Source organism: Maylandia zebra, linkage group LG23 (genome assembly GCF_041146795.1).
Source record: "Maylandia zebra isolate NMK-2024a linkage group LG23, Mzebra_GT3a, whole genome shotgun sequence".
Taxonomy (NCBI): Eukaryota; Metazoa; Chordata; class Actinopteri; order Cichliformes; family Cichlidae; genus Maylandia; species Maylandia zebra.
This window is the reverse complement of record NC_135188.1, coordinates 22,854,077-22,866,207: the sequence shown is the minus strand read 5'-3', so window position 1 is coordinate 22,866,207 and position 12,131 is coordinate 22,854,077.

The following is a 12,131-nucleotide window of genomic DNA, read 5'->3' as shown; positions in this document are numbered from 1 at the left end:
TTTTAAAGCATTCATGTCATTGGATATTTGAGCTGATGAATGGTAGGTCTGAAATCTCTAGATTATTGCAAAGTGCTTGTTCTACAGCTAGCCAAGGTTCGTTTAAGAGGGTATGTTTTAGCCATCCTGAGATAAATTGAAGCCTGTTGGCTAAGAAGTAGTGCTGAAAGTTAGGCAGTTCTAGTCCTCCTTTATCCTTGGTCTTTTGTAGTGTTTTTAAGCTGATTCGTGGGGGGTTATTTTTCCAAAGGAATTTGGACATATATGAATCTAGAGATCTGAACCAATCTTGTGGCGGTTTAGTTGGGATCATTGAGAATAAATAATTTATTTTTGGTAAGACCATCATTTTTATAGCGGCAACCCTTCCCATGAGTGATATGGGTAAACATTTCCACCTAGCCAGATCACCTTCTACTTTCTTTAAAAGTGGGATATGGTTTAATTTAGTAAGAGCTGCAAGCTTGGGAGAAAAATTAATACCTAAATATTTTATATTTCCTGATTGCAGTGGTGTAGAAGTAGAATTATAGAAGGAGCAATTAATTGGAAGGACTGTAGATTTTGGCCAGTTAACTGAGTAATCTGATATTCTTGCAAAAGAGTTTATCAATTCAATCACTCCAGAGATATTAGTTTGTGAGTTTTGGAGAAAAAGTAACACATCATCCGCATAAAGCAGGGGTGTCAAACTCAAATACACAGTGGGCCAAAATTCAAAATGGAACACCCTGCACCCTGGTGCATTATAATAATTATAATATTTTAAAAAATGAATAATTTCCGTGGGGAAACGCAGAAGGTGCAATCTGGCTGTTTTCTTGTGCATCTCTTCTTATCCTAACATTAATATTTATTGAAAAAAAAAAATCTTCCTCCAGATATATGAATCTTTTCTTATGGACTCAAACAAGTTTAGCTGAAAAACTGAATATGGAACAAGCAAAGCTTAATACTAAACAATATATATATTAGCTGTATAATACCAGTAGGCCAGCTCTAATAGTAATTTGGTATGGCTTCGCGGGCCAAATGTAATTAGGCTGCGGGCCAAATTTGGCCTGCGGGCCAGAGTTTGACACCTATGGCATAAAGGCTGATTTTATGTTCCACGTTCTTGCATTTTATGCCCTTAATTACTGAATTCTGTCTAATTGCTGCTGCTAGTGGTTCAATAAAAATTGCAAACAGTGAAGGGGAAAGTGGGCATCCCTGCCTGGTGCCCCTCAGGAGACAGAAGCTGGAAGATGTTTGGTAATTTGTTCTGACACAAGCTGTTGGGGAATTATATAATATTTTTAACCAGTTTATGAAAGAGGATCCAAAACCAAATTTGTGTAAAGTTGCAAATAGAAATTTCCAGTTAACTCTGTCAAATGCTTTTTCTGCGTCTAAAGAAAATATTGTAGTTTCTAGGTTTTTACTGTATGAGTAGTCTATCAAATTAAGTAATCTACGTGTATTTGTTGATGAGTGCCTACCTTTTATGAAACCAGTTTGGTCAGGATGAATTAAGAGGGGGGTTATTTTCTCCAGTCTCTTTGAGAGAGCTTTGCAGATTATTTTAAGGTCTACATTTATAAGGGATATTTGACGATAGCTTGAGGGATATACAGGGTCTTTGCCTGGTTTTAGCAGGAGATTAATGTTTGCAGAATTCATATTTGATGGAAGTCTGCCCTTTTCTTTAATTTCCAACAACGTTCTGTAGAAAACTGGTGCTAGAATCGACCAGAATTCTTTCTGCAGGAAAGCCGTCTGGACCTGGAGACTTATTATTGGGCATACTTATCAGGGCTTCCTGGAGTTCACCTGATGTCAGTGGTGAATCCAGTGCCATTGCTTGAGTGTCTAATAATTTTGGAAGAGTTATGTTGTCTAAAAACTGATCAATTTCCTTTTTAGACGGGTTTATTTGTGGTGAATACAACCTTTTATAGAAATCCCTGAAAATGTTGTTTATTTGTTTTGGGTCATATACTGTGGTCCTAGATGAATCTTGAACAGCATATATAGTTGTTTTTTCTTTATTTATTTTTAACTGGTTTGTTAGAAATTGACCGGATTTATTACCATGTTCATAATTTTGTAAGCGTAGTCTTTGTACTAAGAATTTCTTTCTTTCTTTTTTTTTAAAAATATCAATTATCTCATTTAATTCTAGTTTTGTTTTGCGTATTTTGTTCAATGTTTCCTGATCTTGGTGGGATGCATAGGCTTCTTCTAGGGATTTGATGATTTTTTCTAATTCCTGAATATTTTTGTTTTCTTCTTTCTTTTTATGTGATGAGAAAGAAATGATTTTACCTCTCATCACAGCTTTCCCTGCTTCCCATAGAACAGAAGCTGATGTTCCGGCAGTGTCATTGAAGTCTAAATATGAAGTCTACTCTTTTTTAAAATATTTAATAAGTAAAGTCGCGAGGTAAAGTCCTCATCTTTAAGAAGTGATGTATTAAATCTCCAGTTTTTACTTGGCGTAGTCTTATTCTTGTGCATTAGTGTTAAAGGTACAGGAGCATGATTGCTGACAGCTATAGGGTGAATCTTAGTGTCTGAAATGTCGCTCAGCAGTGAGCTGCTGACCAAAAAATAATCTAGACAAGACTTACTGTTGGGGTGTAGGGAGCGCCATGCATCGCAAAGACCAAAGTCGCTCATATACTGTTTGATTATATTTGTGGATTGCCAATTACGCTGAGTTCCTGCTGTATTGAGCCTATCCATTTCTTCATTTAGTCCAAGGTTGAGGTCGCCTCCAAGAATAAGTGTGCCATCTAAGTGCTCAGAGAGTGCACTGAAACAAGCGTGAAAGAATGAGGGATCATCAACATTTGGACCATATACACTTGCAATACATAGCTTTTTATCACGTATAGATAGTTTAATGATTAAGAATCTGCCCTCTGGATCTATAACTGTATGGAGTGCTGTGAAATTAATATTTTTATGTATTAAAATTGCTACTCCCCTTTGTCTAGAATTATAACAAGCTGAGAACACATTAGGAAACTCAGGTGTTTCAAGTTCATTCAAACCTCTAAGAGGTCTGTGGGTCTCTTGTAAAAGGACAACATCTGCCTGTAGTTTTTTGAGTTGGTTACATATTTTTAACCTCTTTTCTCTGGAGCCAGCTCCATTTACATTCCATGTAACAAACCTTAGTGTCTGTGTATAACTAGGGGTGTGCGCTGTGTGTGTCGCTTAGACAGGTGGAGAGAATACATCACTTGTTCGTAAATAAAGAGAAGGAGAGAGAGAAAAAAATGTGTGGCGAGATGCTCCCTGAGTTTGACTATGTGTGTGCATATTTACTAATATGAGTACGCTTGGCTTAAGTGTGTGTATCCTATTCGTCTGTGTGCGCTGTCTGACTGATGTAAATGTGCCATTGAGCGCATGATTGTGCACAGTATGTCGAAATAAAGGATGTTGTTTGTGGATGAATGTGGAAGCAGGTGATCGAAGCAGTGAAAGAAAAACAAAAAAGAAAGAAACCAAGGACAAGGGTGAGCAGCATAAAAACAAGAGGGGGAAAAAAATGAGAAGGAAAAAAACCGGAAACATTCCAATCAAACCGTTGACGGAGAGTGACGGTGTTAATTCTGCTATGATGTCACACTTAAGATGCGATTTGATACCGGTAAGTTAAACAGATGTTAATGCAAGTTAGTGTGAGTAGATATGAAAAGGGTGTAGCGGATTCTTATCTGGTGTGAAGTTAATACAGCCACGGAGTGATGTCGGGGTCGCGGTGGAGCTGTCCATCCACGTACAGCCGGTCCACAGCGATGACAGCGCGGGAGCCCTTCTGGGTGAAGCCGCATCGGATTGGGAAGAGGACCCTGCGTTGTTCCAGGATCTCTTTGGGGAACTGGTCGTTCGCGGCTTTTCACCTGTTCCTTTTGTTTGAAGTGACCGAATCTGGCCACAATAGGACATGGTCTCCCGGTTGCAGCCCGCATGTGGCCGATGCGATGCACTCTATCAAAGGCGATGTTCTTCACCGTGTCCTCTGGCAGCTTCAGGTGGGTTTTGATGAAGCTTTTCACTGTAGTCTCCGCATCTTCTGGAATACCAGAAAATACAAGATTATCACGCATGCCACGAGCTTGTAGATAAATAACTGTTTCTTTTATTTTTTTATTTTCTCTATTTAGCTGGGTAACATTGTCTGTGAGACATTTCACAGACTCCCTTAGCGTGGCATTTTCAGCAGCGAGTGTTTCCACCTGCTGCTGGCTGAACTCCAGGGATTCTCGCAAGGATTTAAATTCTCGGTGAAGAATCTCCACCAAGGACAGCCTTGCATCAAAACTGGACAATCATTGGTTGATTGACTCCAGTATGTCAACAATATCTTTGCCGGCTGGCGATGTTGTGCCGGGGGAATCTGCCGGGCGAAGTCTTTTCGATGACGGCGTGTCAGATTTGGCCGGGGAAGCTGCATTCTGGGCCTTCTTCATCACAAGATTCTGGAAGCACCGATCAATGTAATCTTGGAGAGCCTCTAAACTCTCCCAGTTGTTTTCCAGGGTGTTGGAGATGACTTAATTCAATTCAATTCAATTTTATTTATATAGCGCCAAATCACAACAAAAGTCGCCTCAAGGCGCTTCATAGATACAGAGAAAAACCCAACAATCATATGACCCCCTATGAGCAAGCACTTTGGCGACAGTGGGAAGGAAAAACTCCCTTTTAACAGGAAGAAACTTCCGGCAGAACCAGGCTCAGGGAGGGGCGGCCATCTGCTGCGACCGGTTGGGGTGAGAGAAGGAAGACAGGATAAAGACATGCTGTGGAAGAGAGACAGAGGTTAATAACAGATATGATTCAATGCAGAGAGGTCTATTAATACATAGTGAGTGAGAAAGGTGACTGGAAAGGAAAAACTCAATGCATCATGGGAATCCCCCGGCAGCCTACATCTATTGCAGCATAACTAAGGGAGGATTCAGGGTCACCTGGTCCAGCCCTAACTATATGCTTTAGCAAAAAGGAAAGTTTTAAGCCTAATCTTGAAAGTAGAGATAGTGTCTGTCTCCTGAATCCAAACTGGAAGCTGGTTCCACAGAAGAGGGGCCTGAAAACTGAAGGCTCTGCCTCCCATTCTACTTTTAAATACTCTAGGAACAACAAGTAGGCCTGCAGAGCGAGAGCGAAGTGCTCTAATAGGGTGATATGGTACTACAAGGTCATTAAGATAAGATGGGGCCTGATTATTTAAGACCTTGTATGTGAGGAGCAGGATTTTGAATTCAATTCTGGATTTAACAGGAAGCCAGTGAAGGGAAGCCAAAACAGGAGAAATCTGCTCTCTCTTTCTAGTCCCTGTCAGGACTCTTGCTGCAGCATTTTGGATTAGTTGAAGGCTTTTCAGTGAGTTTTTTGGACATCCTGATAATAATGAATTACAGCAGTCCAGCCTGGAAGTAATAAAAGCATGAACTAGTTTTTCAGCGTTACTCTGAGACAGGATATTTCTAATTTTAGAGATGTTCCGCAAATGGAAGAAAGCAGTCTTACATATTTGTTTAATATGTGCGTTGAAGGACATGTCCTGGTCAAAAATGACTCCAAGGTTCCTCACCGCGTTACTGGAGGCCAAGGTAATGCCATCCAGAGTAAGAATCTGGTTAGATACCATATTTCTAAGATTTTCAGGGCCGAGTACAATAACCTCAGTTTTATCTGAATTAAGAAGCAGAAAGTTAGCGGCCATCCAGGTCTTTATGTCTTTAAGACATTCCTGCAGTTTAACTAATTGGTGTGTGTCATCTGGCTTCATGGACAGATAGAGCTGGGTGTCATCTGCATAGCAGTGTAAATGTATGCTATGTCTTCTAATGATACTGCCTAAGGGAAGCATGTATAATGTAAACAGAATTGGTCCTAGCACTGAACCCTGTGGAACTCCATAATTAACCTCAGTGTGTGAAGAGGACTCTCCATTTACATGCACAAATTGGAGTCTATTAGATAGATATGATACAAACCACTGCAGTGCAGTACCTGTAATACCTACAGCATGTTCTAATCGCTCTAATAGGATATTATGGTCAACAGTATCCAACGCTGCGCTAAGGTCTAGCAGGACTAGCACAGAGATGAGTCCACTGTCAGAGGCCATAAGAAGACCATTTGTAACCTTCACTAAAGCTGTTTCTGTGCTGTGCTGAGCTCTGAAACCTGACTGAAACTCTTCAAATAAACCATTCCTCTGCAGATGATCTGTTAGCTGTTTGACAACTACTCTTTCAAGGATTTTTGATATGAAAGGAAGGTTGGAGATTGGCCTATAATTAGCTAAGACTGCTGGGTCTAGAGATGCTTTTTGAGTAAAGGTTTAACTACAGCCAGCTTGAAGGCCTGTGGTACATAGCCGATCATTAGAGATAGGTTGATCATATTTAAGATCGAAGAATTAATTAATGGCAGGACTTCTTTGAGCAGTTTTGTAGGAATGGGGTCTAAAAGACAGGTTGATGGTTTGGAGGAAGTAATTATTGAAGTTAACTCAGAAAGATCAATTGGAGAAAAAGAGTCTAACTTAATATCAATGGTACTAAGAGTAGCTGTAGATAATATTACATCTGTGGGATGATTATTGGTAATTTTTTCTCTAATGATAAAAATTTTATTTGTGAAGAAGTTCATGAAGTCATTACTAGTTAACGTTAAAGGGATGGTTGGCTCAAAAGAGCTCTGACTTTTTGTCAGCCTGGCTACAGTGCTGAAGAAAAACCTGGGGTTGTTCTTATTTTCTTCAATCAGTGATGAATAGTAAGATGTTCTGGCTTTGCGGAGAGCTTTCTTATAAAGCAGCAAACTATTTCTCCAGGCTAAATGATGATCCTCTAGATTTGTGACACGCCATTTCCTCTCCAGATTACGAGTCATCTGCTTTAGGGTACGTGTTTGAGAATTATCCAACGGAGTCAGGTACTTCTGATTAGAGACCTTAGTTTTCACAGGAGCTACAGTATCCAGAGTCGTACGTAGTGAGGAGGTGAAATTATTAACAAGATAATCGACCTCTGTTGGGGTAGCGTTCAGATAGCTGCTCTGCTCTGTGTTGGTACAGGACATTGGAGATGAGAACAGTGGGTGGATTATATTCTTAAACTTAGTTACAGCACTTTCAGAAAGACATCTACTTTGAGAAAGTCTACTCTTCACCGCTGTGTAATCAATTATTGTAAAAGTAAATGTTATCAGGAAATGATCAGACAGGAGAGGGTTTTCAGGAAACACTGTTAAATGTTCAGTTTCTATGCCATATGTTAAAACAAGATCTAGAGTGTGATTAAAGTGGTGGGTGGGTTCTTTTACATTTTGAGAGAAACCAATTGAGTCTAATAACAGATTAAATGCCATGTTGAGGCTGTCATTTTTAGCATCTACATGGATGTTAAAATCACCCACAATAATTATTTTATCTGAGCTCAGAACTAAATTAGATATAAAGTCTGAGAAATCAGACACAAACTCTGTGTAAGGCCCAGGTGGACGATAGATGATAACAAGTAAGACTGGTTTCTGAGTTTCACAGCTGGGGTGGACGAGGCTAAGCATCAGGCTTTCAAATGAATTAAAAGTCTGTCTTGGTCTTTCATTAATTAATAGGCTGGTGTGAAAAATTGCTGCCACACCGCCCCCTCGGCCTGTACTTCGAGATTTCTGGTAGTTAGAATGACTCGGGGGTGTTGATTCATTTAAACTAACATAATCATCCTGCTGCAACCAGGTTTCTGTAAGGCAGAGTAAATCAATTTGTTGATCAATTATTAAGTCATGTACTAACAGAGACTTGGAGGAGAGAGACCTAATATTTAATAATCCACATTTCACTGTTTTACTCTTTGGTTCAGATGTGGATACTGTATTGTTCTTTCTTTGTAATTGTTTATGTTTAAGTTGTTTGTTGCTGGTTTTTAGTTTGTTTTTTGTCTTTTTGGAAGCTGACACAGTCTCTATGGAGATGGGTTTTTGGGGGGGTAGCAGGAGGAGACAAGCTGCAGAGAGGCATGTAAGACTGCAACTTTGCTTCCTGGGCCCTGTTTCAGGAAGCCGGTTTGGAAAACTCAGAGTGAAAAACGACACTCACGGTTGAGTAACCCCGAACTGTCCAACTCGGAATATTCGGTTTCAGAAAGGCTGATAACAATTAGTTCAGTCAACGCGGAGTTGCTTTAACCCCAAGTGAAGCGCGCGGACGAGGATACATAAAGCCCTGATAAGCGGAGCACAGATTAAGCGAGTCACCATGGAGACGGAGGGAAAGAAGGCGCGGTCAATGTATTTCACAGCGCTTGAGGCCGAAATTCTGATGGCAGCATATGCCGATAACATGCAAATTCCGCGGAAAAAAGTAACACAGCCACAGCTGCAAAAGCATGCATGGCAAAACATAGCCGACAGAGTCAATGCGTGAGTGTTAATATAAACATTGATCTAGGGATTTCCACCCATTTAACACGTTATTTTATCATATGTTATTTTATTTGTTATTTTATACATTTTATTTTGTGATGTGATGTGAGCGCAGGTGCAACCCAACAGGCCCCAAACGTGCCTGGCAGCAAGTAAAAATGAAATATAAAAATATAGTCCAAACAGGTAAGGTGTAATTGTATTATGAGCCATAGTGCTTGGTCTGTTTGTCCTATGTAAATCAATTGCAGTTAGAGGCTACATTAATTTTCTTTCTGTAAGCACTTATTGAAATTATCTGAGCACATTACAAGTACATATTTGCTTACTCTGTATGCTCAAATGTGGCCCGTTATAGCCAACAGAAAAAAAGCGGAGGCCCGAAAAACAGGTGGGGGTCCTCCACCACCACCACTCACAGAGGCTGAGCAGTTGGCCCTCAGCCAAAACAGTGGGCGCCCTGTGGCTGAAGGCATCTCTGCGGGGACATCCTCTGAGTCAATAACCCCGCAAGACACAAGTGCCTACATAGGGGGTAAATTCAAAATAATACATGATGTGCATACATCCTTTCTTCACAGTCACCTTTGCAGTGCTACTCATTCATTTGATAAACTCTTTACCATAATGAATTATTTTGTAGTGAAGTTATTTTCCTACTGATTTTGCCTTCCCTCAGTCTTGGTTGTCTTTGAGAGCATAATGACAATGAAGTGTAAGGTGCTTGGTATGTTTGTTAATTGCCATTTGGTGCCTTGTAAGTTATAAGTGACCTGTATAAACCTCATATTCTATCAGTTGATGGTGATGGTGTACTGCATCTGGTGCAGCCTCCTGTTGAGCCAGACCAACATGCAGTTGTGAGTAATACTCCACAGATTATATGAGTTTACAGTAGAACAGCAATGTTGTCTATTTCTTTACTACAGGAAAATAATGAAGAAACATTGACAGCTGTTACGGAGGAGGAAGCAACAGAGACACTTTATGAGGTTTACATCTTTTAATACTTTGTGTACAGGAAATACAGGCGACCAATAAAGCCAGTTGAACAAAAAATTTGTTTATTCTTCTTTCAACATGTTGAGGTGATGGGTCAAAAGAAATGATTGTGACATATGGTGTCTCTGACTGCTCTTCCATCTTGTATGTCCGTGGGAGGGTCAGGATGTTCATGGTTTGGATCACTGCTGATGTTTGGTTCAGAAGGACAGTGTTCTCCTCTAATTGTGGCAATGTTGTGAAGAATCACACATGCCACAATAATGTCACATGCCCTTTCTGGGGTGACCCTGAGTCTTTGCAGGCACTGGAACCGGGCCTTAAGCATTCCGATAGTCATTTCAATTCTGGCTCTTGTCCTGCAATTAGCCAGATTATATCGCTGCTGTGGGCCCGGTTCAGGGTCAGGGTAAGGGGTGAGCAAATAGGGTAAACATGGATACCCCCTATCACCAAGCAAGTAGCCAGTGAACTCTCCTAAGACAGAAGGGTACACTTCAGTTCAAATGTCCCTGAAGCAATTGGTCTTTATATATTTTAAAGTATTCTCAACTCACCATGTCCAAATTTTGTGCTCAGTGTACATTCACGGAATATTTGTGAGTCATGGACAGAGCCTGGCCACTTGGCTTCCACATTTGTGATAATGTTGGCAGCATCACATATGATCTTCACAGTGCAGAGAACACAAATTAGCATCCATTACTATAATGAAATAATTTGTTAGTTTGACATGCTACAGGGAACTATGTACCTGTACATTAATGCTGTGGAAAGACTTCCTGTTCACATAGTCTCCTTCATTTACTGAAGGAGCAATGATTGGAATGTGAGTGCCATCTGTACAGCCAATCACGCCTGGGAACCGTGAAAATAAATGTGCAATTTAAGTAGTAGTCCAAGTATCACCACATCATACATTAAGTTTTGGTCATCCTGATACCTGCAATTTTGTGGCATCCCTCTTTGATAAATCTTGTGGGTCTGTGACCGGGGAACACCACAAACCAGTACAGGAGACGTTTCAGTGCAACTGTAACATTCCTGACTGCTCGACAGACGGTAGCCTTGGAAACGTGCTCAGCGTCACCAATATTATACAGAAAGCTCCCGTTTGCAAGAAACCGAAGTGCAATACAAATAATATGCAATGAACTGAGAGCATGTCCGCGATGTGTCACATGCGTAATATATGGCCTGAGGATGTTATTCAAATAAATTATAGATTGTGCTGAGAAACGGTAACGTTCGCACAGAAAATCATCAGGAAATGATAAAATGTCCAAACGCGCTCTGATCACTCTCTCCCGGCGGAGAGCTCTGCGGAGAATTTGGGCTTCACGATCTACTGGCTCTTCAAGGAAGTGGCACGCCATGTCCGACACTTCCTACTGTCAGGTTTCCGACAAAGGGGCGGAGACAGTCAGGGTTAGTTGTAGTAAACCTGCTAGGGGGCAGGTTAGCTTCACGGAGTGTGTCGTCATAGTGACTCACTCAGGCTGCAGCTGAACTCGCTTTGTGAAACCGAAAACCCAGAGTTTTCGTTAACTCAGGGTATACTTACTCAGTTTTTCCACTAAACCGGCTTCCTGAAACAGGGCCCTGGTCCCAACTCTGGATAGTCATATTTTGGGGGGTTTAATAAATTTGTCCATGTTTCTAGAAATGAGAGCTGCTCCATCCAAAGTGGGATGGATGCCGTCTCTCCTAACAAGACCAGGTTTCCTCCAGAAGGTTTGCCAATTATCTATGAAGCCCACATCGTTTCTGGGACATCACTCAGACAGCCAGCAATTTAAGGAGAACATGCGGCTAAACATGTCACTCCTGGTCTGATTGGGGAGGGGACCAGAGAAAACTACAGAGTCCGACATTGTTTTGGCAAAGTTGCACACCGATTCAATATTGACTTTAGTGACCTCCGATTGGCGTAACCGGGTGTCATTACTGCCGACGTGAATTATGATCTTACTGAATTTACGTTTACCCTTAGCCAGCAGTTTTAAATTTACTTCAATGTTGCCTGCTCTGGCCCCTGGAAGACAATTGACTATGGTTGCCGGTGTCTCTAGCTTCACATGTCTGAGAACAGAATCGCCAATTACCAGAGTTTGACCCCCGGCGGGTGTGTCGCCGAGTGGGGAAAAACGGTTAGACACATGAACGGGTTGGTGGTGTACCTGGGGCTTCTGTTTAGGACTATGCTTCCTCCTCACCGTGACCCAGCCGCCCTCTTTCTCCAGCTGCTTGGGATCTGCCGGGGAACAGCTAGCGGGGCCTACGCTATCTTCGGCTGCACCAGCTACAGGGGCCTGGCTAGCTACGGGTGAATGAAGGGTGCGAAGCCGAGTCTCCAATTCAGTAATCCTGGCCTCCAGCGCTGCAAATATGCTACATTTGTTACAGATATCATTACTGCTAAAGGAGGCCGAGGAGTAACTAAACATCTGACACAATGAGCAAGAAAGTGCAGGAGGGAGAGGTGAAGTAGCCATGGTGCTAATGAGTCGGCTACGAGATAAGCTAAGCTAGCGAGACAGTACAGAGACAGTGAGTGAATACTTTGGCTATAAATTAGGTAGTGAGTACACAGAAAGTGTGCTTCGGATGAAGCACGTGAAGATTATACTATGAAAGAAGAATGTATTTAAAAGTTGTTAATTAAATTGCTAAGCAAATAAGCTACTCAGAAA